This window comes from Staurois parvus, unplaced genomic scaffold, assembly GCF_062004578.1.
Source record: "Staurois parvus isolate SC_StPar_1 unplaced genomic scaffold, SC_StPar_1.0 ptg000929l, whole genome shotgun sequence".
NCBI lineage: Eukaryota > Metazoa > Chordata > Amphibia > Anura > Ranidae > Staurois > Staurois parvus.
In genome coordinates this window covers 1,763,782-1,782,069 of record NW_028318725.1, presented here as the reverse complement: position 1 = coordinate 1,782,069, position 18,288 = coordinate 1,763,782, and positions in this window count along the sequence as shown.

The window sequence follows — 18,288 nt, the reverse complement described above, 5'->3', positions numbered from 1 at the left end:
AACTAACTGAAAATTGGAATTGATTTTCATCATAGTTTTCATCAGTTGTGACTTAATTCTAATTTTATTTTCTTCTACAAAGAATTTTATTATAGACTAGAGAACAGCAGAGAATCGGTCAAAAACAGATGCATTGACCGACAGGAAGAAAACATACATTGTATTCGATGAGTAATACAGAATATGTACTGATGCAAAGACATGAGAATAAACTATGTACACAGGTCCCATATATATATATATATATATATATATATATATATATATATATATAAAAACAACAATAAGTTGCAAAAATGGTAGACATTTAGAGACCAATGACATAATAAACTCTAAGGAAAAATTGTCAGTATATCAGCATACAGAAGGCGGGGAAGATGGGAGATGGAGCCTCTCTGAATGCAGATAGATACTCCACATGCAGGGCTCTCAAATGAGTCCAGCATATGGATATAATACTGCTGGTACGGCACTCAAAGCAGAAATCACAATCAGCACAAATAGCATAAAAACAGGCTAAACAAAAGGGAAGAGAGGAACGAAGAGAAAGGAGACAAGACCCTAATTTTATTTTCATTTAGTTTTTGTCACTGAAAACATGCAGCTGACAAAAACTATGATGAAAATATTTTCGTTGATGAAATTAACACTGGTCCTGTAATGTGTCCAAGGAGTTTCTGGTTGGTGGTGGAGGTTGGTGAACCAACTTCCCCCCAGGCTGTTCCAGCCGAAGTGGGAGCAGGAACCTGTCAAAACTAGGTACCCACTCCCTAAAAAAAAAAAAGCAGGTGTGGACATAAAGCAGAACTTTCCTTTTTAGGTGAAAGTACAAAAGTACCATGCTATCTGGTGTGGACAAATGCACTGCATTTTCAACCTGTGTTTGGGGTGTCGTTAGCTTTCTCTTGACACCCGCTGCAGATCTCCAACAGAGTGTTCATATCCAATTCATGTGCGGGCATGGTGTGAACTGGCCCTTAATCCACTAAATACAATCTAGGTGCAGATTTCCACAGAAGCAGTCACAGAAAAGAAAATCCTGTCCCTACCAGAACCACTGACCCTGGCTCATTCTCTGCAAAGGTCCAACATGCCCCCTGCTGAATCAGAGCTAAAACTCAATCGACACATTCAGCAGGCATCATGAGTTTTCCTGATTGCAGTGCTATAGATCTGACTCATTCTAGAGATGTACTTGTCAGGATACAAATATGGGAGCTGCAATTGCTGACTTGTTTTGTAGCTTTAAGGTCCAGAGCTCTCATGGTCAAGCATGTTCACATCAGTATGACAGCCATAGTAAATGATCCTTTAGGACCACTCTATAGAAGATTTACTGCTACAGGGCGTCTTCTGTGTGCAGGATCACATATATATGTGATTCTGCATTTCCAGGTAGGGGGTGCGCACAAGGTGCTCACGCGCCCTACCCATGCCGCCGATCGCGGCCTTGGGTGGCAATCACTGAGTCCCGGCTGGTGATTACCTGCTGGCACCCGGTGATTACCGGCGATCACCGATAGGGAGGAGGGCTGCATTGTTTACCAACAGCCCTCCTCCCTGTCAGTTTGGGCACACTGCTCTGGATGGCTGAGCAGAGCCATCCAGAGCAGTGTGCTTACAGTGAAGAACACACCCCTCGCCCCCTAGTAAAACACTCAGTTCAACCCATCACACAGTTAACCCTTTGATCATCCCTCATATTAACCCATTCCTGCCCAGTGCCATTAGTATAGTGTCAGTGCTTTTTTTTTTAGCACTGATCACTGTATTGGTGTCACTGGGGATGTCAGCGACACCAAGTCAGTTCCCCCCCAGTGTCAGAATGACCACCGCAGTCCCGCTATAAGTCGCTGATCGCTGCCATAAGTCGCTAAGCGCCGTTATAAGTTGTTGATTGCTGCTATTATTAGTATAAAAAAAATTCCAGTATCTATACCGCCATTTGTAAATGCTATAACGTTCACGGAAACCAATTACTTTACACGTATTGGGATTTTTTTAGCAAAGACATGTCGCAGAATACATTTTGGCCTAAATTTATGACGAAATAGCGCAAAAAATAAAAAAAAACACACACACACAGGCGATCAAATACCACCAAAAGAAAGCTCAATTCGTGGGAAAAAAAAGATGTAAATTTCATTTGGGTGCAGCATTGCAAGACTGCACAATTGTCAGTTAAAGTAATGCAGCTCCTTTAAATTCTTCCTGACCACCCTATAGCAGAAATACTGTGTATATATATATATATATATATATTTATATATATATATATATATATTTATATATATATATATGATTTGTGCTCCCGCAGTTTTCACACCCCTCCCAGATAATGTCAGATTGACCATTTGTACACCAGTAATCACATGTAACCCCTTGATTGCCAGGAACCCACTCATACACAATAAACCTCCCTTGCTAGTATAGTGTCTGAACGGATCAATATCTTTGATCAGATCAGCACTATACCAGCGTTCACATTAGTATAGTGTCCCCAAAAACACAGCATTAGCGGGATCAGCCCCGGCACCAGCCAGCACCTGTGTTTAGCCCCTACGCTTACCCCCCTCCCCCTTCTCCCCCAGCAAGTGCAGTGTCAGTAGGTCACTGTCACTTGATACATTGCACACAAAACCGCAGTGTTCGCAGAATCAGGCCTGATCTCTGCTAACACTTGCCGGTAAATTTTGATGACTCTCATATGCAGCAGAGTGCCAGTACTAGTGCTGCTCTACCTTTTGGTGAACTGGCGAGCACCAGCGGCCTAGTACATCCTGGTCTTTCACATACCAGCACTGCAGTATCACTTGGTGACGTGGCAAGTCCCATAAGTGCAGTACAAGCTGGTGCGGTGGTGAGCACAAGTATTGTCTTGCAACCACCAAGAATTCGCACACAGGCCCGTAGAGCCCCTAGTATCGTTCCGGATGTGCTGGCAAATCCCGATTGGCAGCCCACAAATTCTGCAGCACCCGTACTTCCCCCATTCACTGCCCAACACGGAATTCAGGTGGAAACAGCATATTTTAACAATTCCCCTTGATTTTTTGGAGCTGTTTTTCACAGAAGATCTGTATGCATTGATTGATGATCAAAGCAATTTATATGCACAACAATTTATTGCCGCCAACCCAAATTCAAACCTTGCCAGACCATTCGCATGGAAACCCATTTTTTTTAGGTCTAACCCTTAACATGGGTATTACTAAAAAAAATGAATTGCGGTTGTATTGGTCCACAGACCCGATTCATCATATGCCCATGTTCTCTGCTGCCATGGCCAGGCATACATATGAGAGTACAATGTGTTTAATGCATTTCAACGACAATACACTCTGTTGTCCTCAGGGTGACCCTGAATTTGACCGGCTACACAAAATTCAGCCCCTCGTAAATCACCTTAACCAAAAATTTGCAGATGTCTATACTCCCCAGCAAAAAATCTGTGTTGATGAGTCCCTCATTAATTTTTCTGGCCACCTTGCATTCAAACAATTTCTCCCCAGCAAGCGTGCCAGATATGGGGTCAAGATGTATAAGACCTGTGAAAGGGCAACAGGCTATACATATAAGTTTCGGATTTACAAGGGAAAAGATAGTCACGTGGAGCCCCTTGGATGCCCAGACTACATGGGGAGCAGTGGCAAGATAGTTTGGGACTTGGTGTCATGCTTTTTCCATATGGGGTACCACTTATATGTGGACAATTTTTATTCAAGCGTGCCACTATTTAGACATTTGTACAATCTTGGAATTTATTCACGTGGCACCGTGCGACCTAATGTGTACCCACCATTAGAAGTGGGTGGATGCAGGGTGGTATATTCTAATGGTGGGCATACCACACACTTTTTCTGGCAGAGATTGCTTCTCATTTTTCCTTCAGTCCACAGGCTGCATACAAAAAAAAGAACACAGCATTTATACCCAACAAGGACCAGCGACGTACTGGTACATCACTGGACTTTGAATGGTTATACCAGGATGATGCCTACAGCTGCAGGCATCATCCTGGTATAGTTTTTTTCAGCTGGTGATCAGCTTTCATGTAAAAGCAATCCTAGTGGCTAATTAGCTGCAGGATTGCTTTTACAAGCAGTGGGAGACAATGCCCCCCATCCCTGCTGCCTTCCACGGCCTTCTCGGGCTGTCCTATGCCATCAGGGAAACCTGAGAATGCATCTGGTGTTTCTGCCAGCTGACCATAGAGCTGATTGGAGACTGGAATGGTGCCAAATGTCTCTATAGTCTAAGAAATCCGAAGCTACGAGCATTTCATCACTTAAGTTTTGCAGGATATAAACAGTGCCAATTGTAAATTAGGAAAGAATTTGATCACGCCGATCTTGGTGAGATTAGATAATGTAAGGGCAGAGAAGATATCCAGAGCCTGATAGACCCCAGATTTCTCAAAAAGAATATATGACAATGCCCATTGAAGTTATAGGGGATATTTGCATTCCCTGTGATAGCATTAATAGTGATAAAAAAAAGAACAAAATTAAAGGGACAGTGTAAAAATAATAAAAAAAAATCAAAATAACTTAAAAAAATAAAACGCACCTTTGCCGCCCCCCACACGCGCACACCTGCATGCGTGAGTGTTGACCCTGTGCCGGTATGTAAACAGCAGTTGCACCATGCATGTGAGGTATTGCTGTGAACATCAGATCAAGGGCAGTAATTCTAGCACTAGACCTCCTCTGGAAATCTAAAATGGTAGCTTGTAAAGGCTTTTAAAGTGTTACCTATGAATATTAAAAATGTATGCAGTTTGTTGCCATTGCACGGGGCATGCGCAGTTTTAAAGCATGTCATGTTTGGTATCTATTTACTTGGCATACAATCATCTTTTATATATTACCAAATAATTGCCCAATATATTGTGTTTTTGTGCATTAAAAGTAAAAATGTGTATTTTTTTTTTGTAATGTGCGTTTGGAAAAACACTGCGTGAGTACTATGTGACATTAAAAATTGCAGCACCCACCATTTTATTCACTAGGGTGTTTGCTTTAAAAAAATATATGTTTGGGGGTTCAAAGTAATTTTCTGATTTTTTTCATGTGAACAAAAAGTGTCAGAAAAGGCTTGGTCAAGATGGTTAGAAGAGTGAATGATGTGTGGCATAAACTTCTAATGCTGGGCATAAAATGCCCCCACACCCCAAAATGACCCCTTTTTGTAAAGTAGAAAAGTAGACACCCCAAACTATTTGCTGAGAGGCATGTTGAGTTCATAGAAGACTCTATTTTTTTATCACAAGTTTTTGGAAAATGACAAAAAAAATTTCTTTTTTACACAACATTGTCACTTTATTTATTGCTCACACATGCTATGGGTATATGTGGAATTACTCCCCAAAATACATTCTGCTATTTTTCCCAAGTATGGGGATACCACATGTGAGAGACTTTTTGGCAGTCTAGCCAAGTACAGGACCCCAAAATTCAATAAGCACCGTCAGGCTTTTAATGGGCTTTATTTCCTCATTACACTTCCTGACTTCCTATCAGGATAGCACCAAACCCTCCCAAATGACCCCTTTTTGGAAAGTAGACACCCTCACGGAATTTGATAAGAAGCATGGCGAGAATTTTGCAGATCTCGTTTGTTGCCACAAGTTTTTGGAAAATGAAAAAAGAAAACAAAAACATTTTCTTTTTTTTTATATATTTCAAAACCTTGTGAGAAAAAATGAGAAAAAACTTTCATACAAAGCAATCAATATACACTTATTGGGATTTCTTTTTACCAAAAACATGTAGCAGAATATATTTTGGCCTAAATTTATAACTATAGTTTATTATATATTTTTTATAGCCGAAAGTAAAAGATATTGTTTTTCTTTAAAATTTTCGGTCTTTTTTTGTTTATAGTGCGAAAAATAAAAAGCGCACTGGTGATCAAATACCACCGAAAGGAAGCTCTATTTGTGTGAAAAAAAGGACATAAATTTCGTTTGGGTACAGCATTACACGACCGCGCAATTATCAGTTGAGATAATTGCGCCGAATAGCAAAAAGAGGCCTGGTCATTAAGGGGGGTAAATCCTCAGGATGGCAAGTGGTTAAAGCAGTGGCAACTCCCTAGTACTAATCTGATAACTTGATTTTAAGTTTATGTAAAGCCAAAACTTTATTATAGTTTTTGGTATAGTATATCAGTGTTTAAACCTCTGTTATGTCATTTGTTTACTGCCTGGGGATATTTACTTTACTTTCTGCCTTGAAGATGCAACAAGAAATAAGAAAAGATTCCTTTAAAGTAAGGGCTTATTTCGATCTTAAACAGTTTTCCCGATGTTAGACAGAACATTTTTCTCCACTGGAACATATACCCTTATCTCTTGTTCTGGGGACAACTCGAGAAATGTAGGATTTCCTATGGTCACCAAGACAAATAGTGGGGTGAATCTCCCCACCAAAGACACACAGTAATAAACTTGGTAGAGGGTCTAAATCCTCATCAATCTTTCCGAAAAAAAAAAGTTCTGCCCTTGCACACAATTTAAGCCCCAACTCCATTAGGACAGCTGAAGCCCAAGGATCTAGGGAATCTAATTCCTCTGCTAAGAATACAGTAACATTTTCCTGGAATGGCAGCCTCTGACAGCTACTGGCTATTTATAAATAATCTGTACAATGTCCAAATGTTTCATACATTTAGTGCAATTTTAACTCTACTTTGTTTTATCAGTTTTACTGCTTAACCTTTAAAAAAGCAAGTTCTCAGCCTACTCCCTCTCTTACCACTTCCCATAATTCACTTCACATAAACCTTCTTCTGTACATACATATCTGGTATATAACTATTTGCAGACCCTCACAAAAGATGTGCACCAATTTAGCACTGCATTTAACTACAGTACATAATGGAAACATAGGGGCTGATTTACTAAAGGCAAATACACTATATATTTTATAAGTAAAGTTGCACTCTGCAACGGAATTTTCCCCAAAGCTTGGTGAGTTCTTAAGTTTAGAAAGAATACCCAATCACATGCAAAACTCTGAGGTGGGCAGCTCCTAGTACAAAAGTTCATGTTAGGGCTCATGTACACTGCAGCTCCTAAACTGATGTTCAGGAGCTGTACAGCATTTTTTTCAGCAGCCCCTGAACTCTCCCTAATGTTTTCCTATGTGTCCATGTACACACAGTCGTTTACAGGCAGTTGAGATTACAGTCTTTTTTTATCTCACCAAACTTGCGTTCAGGAGTAGATTTTGCCAGCGTTTCAAACGCTTGTAAATGCGTGTTAACGCTTCTAAATGCGGTTAACCGCGTCTATAAGCGTTTGCATTTAGAAGCGTGTTTTAACTGTTCCTTGTCCAGATGCTGTCCAGAGCATTTTTTCATCATTAGAAATGCATGCAGAGCGTTTTCCATGTATTCAAATGGACCTCGTACACCAGCGCAGTCAGTTTCAGGTTTCGTTTGAAAGAAAAAATGGTAGAACGTGCTGCATTATGCTCATGATGGGATCCATAGTGATTACAACCAGAAAAGATAGGTAATCTCAACACATACTGATCTCTCTGCTTCTGCTCTCTCTATTCATCTCAAAATGTCTGAAACAGTTATTTTATTTACTATTTTTCAGTGCATTCTGGGCATTTTGGTCTCTACTGAGGTTATCTTTTAAAACGTTTCTAAACGCAAACACGCATAAATGCGCATAAACGCTGTATGCAAACGCGGCTAAACTAACATTCTTTAACATACGTTTTCCAGCAGTCAGTTTCCATCTTTCAGAAGAGTTTTCCAAACACCCCGTGTACATGAGCCCTTACTGAAAGGCCTTTTTTAAATGTTTATTTGTTAAGAGCATCAAATATAGCCAATGCATTTTGGGGGAATGGCCCCCTCCTTCCTCAGGGTTTGAGCAGTGGATGTTATTAGAATCACGATGAGACGTAATAGGAGACCTATTGTTAAGGCTTGATAAAGACTGTCAAATCTTAACACTACTATGAATTGCTTGCATTTAACCTCCCTGGCGGTATGATTATTTCAGATTTTTGGTGCTGAAAGCGGTACCATTATTTTGCATGGAAATTTGGCGTTTCATGTTGTAGGCCTGTAATTCTTAAAAATAACTCACTGATATCTGTCCGAACAAGAGTCTGGTAAACATCCCGGGTGTTATAAAATTTGAAACATGAAATCATAAGTTATAATTTAATAAATACTCATAAAAAATAATAAATTAATAATAATAAATTTAATTCAATAATATAATCAAACCAAAACACTGAAATTTGAAATATAGTGCCAAGTTCGCACATCACTGAGCAAAGTTGCAAAATCGTTTTGAGTGTCTGATGATGAATTTCCCCATGAATCATTATCACTCAATTCTGCAATTAGTTCTAATTTACTATCGCTGTTCTCTAGCTGGTCTAAAACCGCTTTTGACGTAAAGGAGCGCTTTTTGGATGCCGTGGACATTTCTCCAGGTAGAAAGAACAGTAAAAATGAAGGCAGGGCACAGGACAAAGCATTAGGGACAAAATGTATGTGAAATGCTTTGGTACAGTAATGTTTTACTATGTGATTTTAGTGATGTTTGTGAATGTCACTTTTTGTCATTTTCAAATTTCCCACCGTTCCGTCCCCCGTACGTCCCGACGCTCGCAGAGGACGGAACCCCGAAGACAGATGCCGGCATCCGCCGGATTACATTGCCGGGGACACTGCAGGAGGGACATCGCGGGAGCGCAGGACAAGGTAAGTGACCGAGGGATCCCGAAGCAGCGCCGCATGGTAAGCCCGAGTGTAGCTCGGGGTTACCGCTTGTGGTACTGAAACTTTTCCCCGAGCTACACTCGGGAATATTGCCAGGGAGGCTACGAGACAGTAGATCATGGATTATAGCTTGAATAATAGCATTGACTGCAAAAGTATTGTATGTATTTTTATTACGTGTAAAAACTCAATAAAAATTAATGAACTGAAAAAAGCAAGGGCACTTAAAACTTACCAAATGACTTTTCAGAAAGGTAAAACAAATCAGGATCACGGGGGAGTAACTTGGGGGCACAGCAGATGACGGGGTAGTAGGGACTAGAAAACTGCCTGTCCAGAAGATAAAAATTAGCCAATTTACTAAAACACATGTTTTGTATGTAGGAAATGAAGGAAAGAGCTTTTTTTCCTCTGCTATTATAATTATGTTATGTTATAATAAGGTATTCCCAGTTGTTACAAGGATGGCTTTATTATAAATACAGTCTTAAAATGAGGTTTGGCAGGAATAGAGCCAGAGCTTACAGCTGGCTAAATTTAGGGAGCTTTGGAGGAATGCTTAGCATTATATATGCCTTTCTTAGTTCTAGTTTAGCTGCAGTTACAAATAAACTTGTGGATGGTTGCAGTTTGATAGTCTGTAGATAGGATTGGACAATAACCTCCTCTGAGTAGATGATACTGGATTTAGTTATCTTATGCTGTGGCTGAGAGAGTTACCAAAGGGCCCCTGGGTGAAAACAATTTTTTTGGAGCCGTCATTTAACTACTTTATATGTATTTTCCAGAAGACATTAAAAAGCTTTTTGCTTATCTCTGTGCTGGTCAGGCAAGTAGCGAAGGAGGTGCCTGCTCTGTCTGACAATACTTGGATATTACAAACCAAGAGCAAATATAGGACATAATGAAAAATCCCTTCAACTTGCCCTTAGAACTGAGAAGTCTGTACTGGCAGACTTCTGCTTAGAAACTCAATTTTCCATAAATGAACAGATAATTGTAAGGAAAACCCAAGCTTTAGGGAAATGGTAGAGCATTGGTTTAAGAATGTGAATGGACAGTCTTTTTGAACTTTAAGAAATATGTTTAAAATAAATCAATTTATAGTACTGTGTTTTCTTATATTAGTCACATTGAAAAAAATGGGTTTTTCTATTACCAAACGTTTCATATTGTTTAAGTGCATTAAAGTGGAACTTCACCGAAAAGAGAAAGTTTCACATTATGTCCTCCTCCCCTCTGCATAACCATATTTGGGAGCGGGTACCTAATTTTCCCTCAGTACCTCTCTTTGCTCACTGCCTTCTGGGACATGTCACATTTCCCAGAAGGCCGCAGGACCATTCACAAAGCACAGAGTGGCTTGCGAATGCTCAGTGGGAAGCTATCACAGCTTGCTTCCCACACTAAAGATCAAAAACTGGTGAAGAACTGGTCTGGGTGAGGACGGTGCTGGATCCTTGGATGGGCAAGTGTCCATATACTAGCCATTTCCTGTGTAGCAACGTACTGGTACATCACTGGATAGGAAGGGTGATATCTTGGTCGTTGTTACAGAAATATCCGGAGTATAATTTTTTTCAGCCGGTGATTCTGAGGCTGGAAAAAGTGCAAATGCACATGCTGGTCCCGCTTGCACATGTAAACGGCCACAATTAAGGTATCACCGCGAACATCTGAGCAAGAGCAATAATTTTCACACCAGACCTCTTGTGTAACCCTGAACTGGTAACCTGTAAAGGATTATAAAGTGTCGCCTGTGAGGACTTTTAGGTGCCACAGTTTGTCGCCGTTCCACAGGCAGACGCAATTTTAAAGCTTGACATGTTTGCTATCTATTTACTCAAAAAATTAGCTATTATATTGTGTTTTTGTGCATGAAATTCATTAATGTGTATATGTTTCCAAAATGTTTCTGAAAAACCGATGGTCAAATATCGTATGAAATAAAAATATGCAACATCCACCATTTTATTCTCTAGGGATTCTGCTTAAAAAATATATAATGTGTGGGGGTTATAAGTAGTTTTCTAGCAAAAGAAATGTGTTTTTTACATATAGCAGAGGGATGTCAGAATTGGCCCTGGCTGGAAGTGGTTAAAAGTTAGCGGTTGCAGTTTAGTTTTGGCTGCTGACTTTTATTTTTTTTTCTAGGGTGAAGAACCGCTTTAAGGGGAATTTACTAAGGATGGAACAGAGAGAATCTTGTGCAGCTGTACATGACAACCAATTGACTTCTAGCTTTCATTTTCAAAGCTTAACTGAACAAGCCAAAGCTTGAAGCTGATTGGTTATTACACAAAGCTGCCTAAGATGCTGTCTGTTTCAGTTTTAGTATTTTTCTTAAACAATTGTGTTTTAAATGAACTGAATTATCTTTAATTAACTGATCTCAACATGCGTTCTGTTAAAAATCAAACAAACAAAAAAGTTAATGTTTTCACAAACATACAACATTCCTCAAATACCAGCTGGCTTTATTTTCTAATGGACATCTTTAACTGCTTATTTTACCCTGTACAATTCCGTAATTTCTGTAAACACATTTCACTCATGTCTAAAGATGCAAAACATAAACACTTTTTCCCCTACACAACCTAGCTTGTGTTTTATGTAGATAAACAAAAGCAAAGCACACATTTGGCAAAAAAAAGTATGCTTTGAATTAATCATTGTTCTCAAACACTGTACTATATTGAGTTGACAGAGAAATATGTAATTAATCTAATCCAGATTAAATAACATATGGTGGCTTTAGGTGTTGGAAAACACCTTGCTATCCTGTGAATTTGCGTTGGTGGATATCTATACTGAAACTGTCAAAAAAGTACAGGTTGTGGTTTTCTGTGTTCTACTGCCATTTCACTAAAATTTCACTAAAATTGATTTTTTTTTTTTGTTTCAAAAATATTCACATTTGATAAGAAAATGTGTGTAATAGACTACGTTGTTTATTTTAAAAATATAACCATTTTTGTCTTCACTTCCTGGTAGACAGCTTTTAGGGCATACAAATAAATGAAAATGGTAAAAGTGAGTGCTCTAAATCAGCAGCTGTAACACTAAAGGTACCATAAAAAGCCTTCAAAATGATAAAATATAAATGAAGTGCAGCGCTAATCAATAAATTATAGGTGTAAAATATAATACGTTCATCCAGTATATAAAAATATGATGTAAATAAATGGATAAAAATAGTTCATATAATGTAAAGTGGATGATCCTCTCCGCAGCAGATTTCTAATAGGCTTGTGACTGGAACCAATGGTAAAATTGCGTACTCACCGGAAGCGCATAGGTAATGCGCATATATATATATATAACCACCAGGTCCAGAGGTCTCCTTAAGGATGGATGGGTGCTCAGCCTGGGTACAGGGCTCCCTTCCTCTGGATGTTGAATACAGTGGGGGTGATCGGATGCGCATACGTAATGCGCATATATATATAACCACCAGGATCTCTCAAATAGGCGGAATGTTTCAGGTGAGCTTCCCTCTATGGATTGGTCATTAAGTCTTGGGGTAGTAAAGAAATCTGCTAATAATAAAAGAAAAGTAGGTGCAGCGCTAAAAGCAAAATAAAATATGTCTCTGTAGGATAAATATATAAATATCAGTGGTCAAACAGATATACCACAAGGTGAATAGTGCATTGAGTCTATAAAGGGTGCTGAGAGCACGTACAAAGTTCTCATCCCAGGGTGATGGTAGTAAAAGGTAGAGGGAATCCTGGAAAACAGATAGAGTGCGCACTCACCAGAAGTGCGTTAAAATAACGCATGTAAGGAAGTAGCTGCTGCAAGATCTCTCCAGCATCAGGGATCTGGTCAGGTCGCACTGCGTCCTATCCACTGTCTCACCGCAAGAAGAGGTGGCCAAGTAGCATCCGAACGTGTGAGCGTCAGTGTCAGGAATCAAGGAATGACCAGAAAGGTGCGGACTGACACAGGGAAACGCAGGTCTCAGGTATAGTATTATACAGGTATTATTAGCCACCCAGATATATATATAAACGCACAGTGAACAAACTAACCTTCCACTAATCTTAGGAGGTGCAGGAACACAGGCGTAGTCAGGGCTGGAGAGGTGGAATGGTCAGGCCGGCCGTAGGGTTCTGTAACGACTGCCTGGTGGTACCTCTAGCGGTCCTCAGGGCAGGATTCCCCAGGGCGCGGAGTCTAAGTCCCAGTCTGCTATTCACCAGGGCCCCTGATGGTGGGGATGGACTTGGAGCAGACAGGAACCAGGTCGCGGCCCCTGAGTACACCTGCTAGTGATAGAGGGATCCGCCAGAGGTATGTGCAGGTACGGCTGGATCCGTGCAGGATGGATGGATGGCAGAGTAGTTAGCGTGGTCAGACGGGCCAAGTCAGCAACGTGCGGGCAGCAAGGTATCAAAGGAGCAGGCAGAGAATGGTCAAGGTCACAAGCCGGGTTCAGTAACTCACGGACAGCGCAGTACAGAGGATCAGGCAGAAGAATAGTCAGGGATGAGCCAGTAGTCAGAGCAGGAGACGGTCAACAGGAATCAGGATCAGACAGGGTCGGCAACAAGGTATCTTCTCACAGGAACTAGGAACAGGATACAGGGGCACATGGGGAGACATACACCAAGGCTCAGAGCACAGGCCTGGTCATGCCTTATATACACCTTTCTGTAATCAGCCCCAGGTTTGGCTGATTGTGAGCTTCTGGCTGCTAAGAGCACCCGCTGGTCAGCTCTGGTACTGCAGCCCACACGGCAGGAGAGTCCCACCACCAGTGCTGAGAGCACCCGCTGGTCAGCTCTGGTACTGCAGCCAACATGGCAGGAGAGTCCCACCACCAGTGCTGGGAGCACCCGCTGGTCAGCTCTGGTACTGCAGCCCACACGGCAGGAGAGTCCCACCACCAATGCTGAATCCATTCCTGACAGTCAGGGAACTCCTTGGTCCAAAGAAGTGCTGTGGGAGATGGTGCTCTCATAGAGAGCCCAATGAAGGACGCCACATGGTGTAATATTGTTTGACTTGCGTTTAATAGTCAAAAAAAAGGGGGGTAAACAAAAAAGTACTGACCATAAGTAGTAGGCCACATATAGTGGCTAGATGTCCATAAGCTGTAGCCCCCCGACGCGTTTCGTGCGATGCACGTCCTCAGAGGGTCAGGGCTTACAGCAGGACATCGTTACTCATCTATTTATATGGAGAAATGGCAATCGCGCTAGTCGCGGCGGCCATTTTGCCGGCGTCTCGCGCATGCGCAGTTGATCGGCGCCATTTTGCCGAAGATCATTACAAGGGAATACACTGAAAAGAACAGATCCTCCTAGTGACCTGATGCATATGGTGTATCCCAGGCAGGCGCCATGATATAGGTGGGAAAAGAGAAAACGAAACAACATTGTCAGACAACAACTAAACTGCTGACAAAAACGAACTATAATAAACATAAATCATGATACAAAAAGGGGCATTGTACTTATCCAATGACAAAGACTGCACACCAGGATAAATATATCCACATGGAACTGGATAATTTGGTGGCATATTATAAGATGATATATATATATATATGTAAGTGCTAATTATAAAATTTGCATAGTGTGAAATTAAAGGGGATTGCTCCATTGTTTTACTGTAACTTAGGTTCAGCAAAAGTGAGAACAAGAAAATCATACTAATAAAAAATTATGAATGTAAACGATTGTAAAGAAGTTGTGCGATAGCCATTTCTTCTGCAGTAAATAGATGAGTATCAATACATTTAAAATACAATAAGTTTTTATTAGGTATATATTAAAAATAGGTCAGTACGGTATGGTATATTTCATATGGTCAGCAAAAAAAACTCATCAAATCCAATAATAATACATAAAATGGTACATGAAATACTGTATTGTAAAATGTATAATAAACATTATACCTAAAAGGTTAAAATGCTAGAATAGAATAGAGTAGAATTCACAATGACAAAATAGTATTGATGTTGATAAAACAGAGGTGTTGTCCACCACATCCATTCATACAAGAAAAATTATCAGGGCAAAGAAAGGAATGATCTCAGGGTACTGTAAATGCACATTAGCTGTCATCGATAAAGCAATTCAAATCAAATTCAATGTTAAGACCTTTTGGGTGTAAGGATCCAAGGTCATATATCCACTTGGACTCTAATTGTGAGATAGCTCTTTTCTTATTTTGGCCTCTCCAATGTGCAGTTATCATTCCTATACCCATGAAAATTAATGACGAGGGATCTTGGTTATGATGCGTTTTGTAGTGCAAGGATAGCGAATGATCCTTATAGCCCTTTCTAATATTGTTCACATGTTCTTTTAAACGGTCCCTCAATCGTCTAGTTGTTCGTCCAATATATTGTAAATGACAGGGACACTGCATTAGGTAAACAACATATTTACTTGTGCAGGTGATGCAATCGTCAATCTTAAAGGTTTTACCATTTGCTGTAGAGTTGAAGCTTGTATGTCTACTTGTAAACTTGCTGTTAGTGCAGATCATACACTTTTTACATGGGTAAAAACCTTTAATTTGTGGGAAGAAAGAAGTGTGTACAGGGGGATCAAGAACATTTGGGGCTATTCTATTCCCTAGAGGGGTGACTTTCCTAAAAGCAATCTGCGGTTGATCTGGTAAAAATTGTCTTAAAACTGGATCTGACATCAGAATCTTCCAATTGTTGCGAATTATCCTGGTAACTGATTTATATTGGGTTGAATAGTTTGTCACAAAAGGACAAACTCTTTCAGGTCTCTTGTTAGTATTCTTTTGCAACATCACATCTCTGTTGGAGATGCCTACTTCTGTCATGGTTTGTATTAAAGTGTTTTCGTCATAACCCTTCTCAAGGAACTTGGTTTTAATGATGGCAGCCTGTTTATAGTATGTATTAACATCAGTGCAATTGCGTCTGATTCTGGTAAACTGTCCCTTAGGTATATTTTGTAACCATGCCGGGTGGTGGCAGCTTTCCAAGGGAATGTAACTGTTTCTGTCAGTTTTCTTGAAAAATGACTCAGTTATGATTCTTCCTTCAACATTTAGCAAAGTCAGATCCAGAAAATTAATACTCTCATGACTATAATTAAAAGTGAGGTTAATGTTAAGAGAGTTAAAATTTAAAGTAGTAAAAAAATTTAAAAGTGATTCTTCACTGCCATTCCATATGAGGAGGATGTCATCTATATATCTCCTGTAAAAGGAGAGTTCAGGCCAATCTCTGGCATAGATGACATCCTCCTCCCATCTGGCCATAAACAGATTTGCTAGGCTGGGGGCGAATTTCGCCCCCATAGCCACACCCTTAGTCTGTAAATAAAATTGCTGGTTGAACCAAAAATGGTTTTTAGTCATTGCGAATTCTAAAAGTGTTAAAATAAAGTCCTTCTGTAAAACTGGAATATCGCTAAAATCATCTAAGAAAAATCTCACTGCTTCCATACCGTCCAAGTGGTTTATATTTGTATACAGGGAGGCTACATCAGCTGTAACCAAGAATGTGTCCAAGTTAGTGGATAAATCTTTAATATCAAAGAGAACCTGCTTGGTGTCCTGGAGGTATGCCGGTGTTTTCATCACGAGTGGCTGTAGAAAATGATCTATATATTTGCCTATTCTAGCTGTTAGAGATCCTATGCCACTTATTATTGGCCTCCCTGGTGGATTAAGTGGATCCTTATGTACCTTAGGTAATATATATAGAATAGGGAGTCTTGGTGAAACAGGGCATAGAAATGCTTTTTCTTTTTTACTTATGATATTATCTTCATATCCCTTTTTAATTATAAACTTGAGTTCTTTCTTAAATTGAACTACTGGATTTTTGGATAACAGTGAGTATGTGTCTCTATCACTGAGGATATTTAAAGCCTCTTTAATGCAATAACTATCAAAATAACTATCAAAATAATTATAATTACAATCACAATCAGAATCGTCAATATTCTAAACCTACACAAGCCCAACAGGTATACTACAATAATAGACCTTACTCTTCACCTAGGAACAACATGAGAAATTCTAACCACCCTACGTGGAGAAATATGAATTATGGACCAACACCACAGTCTAATAGACCTGATTACGGAATGACACAGACACATCAAACTCATGTGGAACAGCCCAATAGAAATTACCCACAGCCTAATTTTTTAGGAGAGAACAAGGCACAAAAAAGAGGTGCCACCGAAGAGGCAAACGGGGAGGTAAGAGGGTCAACAAATCTCAAGAAAAGAAAGATGTAAATGACATGGGGATTTTCAACCTCAGTAATAAAGTTTTGACTACCCAAGAGATCAAATTATTAAATAAAGGATTAAAATTTGCGCCTAAGAAAACACTCAACAAGTTTCAAACATATGTTGACATTAGAAAATATGTTAGGCAATTATCTTTGAAAAAATATTTTTTCAATAAACCCTCAATTCCCTCTAATGAAGGAGGTAGATTCATCAACTCTAACCTTCATAATCCATCCCTGTTTAACCCTCCACCACAAAATAACACCTATATCAACGCCTTCAGGGATACAGTTTTGCGTGATTTAGAGACTATACAAACAAAGAATATCAACAAGCATGACGCTAATCGCAGGGCTATAGATTCTTTACTAGAGAAGAAAGACCTCGTGATCCGCCCCGCGGACAAAGGGGGAGGAGTTGTTGTCCTCAATAAAAGTGATTACATTAAAGAGGCTTTAAATATCCTCAGTGATAGAGACACATACTCACTGTTATCCAAAAATCCAGTAGTTCAATTTAAGAAAGAACTCAAGTTTATAATTAAAAAGGGATATGAAGATAATATCATAAGTAAAAAAGAAAAAGCATTTCTATGCCCTGTTTCACCAAGACTCCCTATTCTATATATATTACCTAAGGTACATAAGGATCCACTTAATCCACCAGGGAGGCCAATAATAAGTGGCATAGGATCTCTAACAGCTAGAATAGGCAAATATATAGATAATTTTCTACAGCCACTCGTGATGAAAACACCGGCATACCTCCAGGACACCAAGCAGGTTCTCTTTGATATTAAAGATTTATCCACTAACTTGGACACATTCTTGGTTACAGCTGATGTAGCCTCCCTGTATACAAATATAAACCACTTGGACGGTATGGAAGCAGTGAGATTTTTCTTAGATGATTTTAGCGATATTCCAGTTTTACAGAAGGACTTTATTTTAACACTTTTAGAATTCGCAATGACTAAAAACCATTTTTGGTTCAACCAGCAATTTTATTTACAGACTAAGGGTGTGGCTATGGGGGCGAAATTCGCCCCCAGCCTAGCAAATCTGTTTATGGCCAGATGGGAGGAGGATGTCATCTATGCCAGAGATTGGCCTGAACTCTCCTTTTACAGGAGATATATAGATGACATCCTCCTCATATGGAATGGCAGTGAAGAATCACTTTTAAATTTTTTTACTACTTTAAATTTTAACTCTCTTAACATTAACCTCACTTTTAATTATAGTCATGAGAGTATTAATTTTCTGGATCTGACTTTGCTAAATGTTGAAGGAAG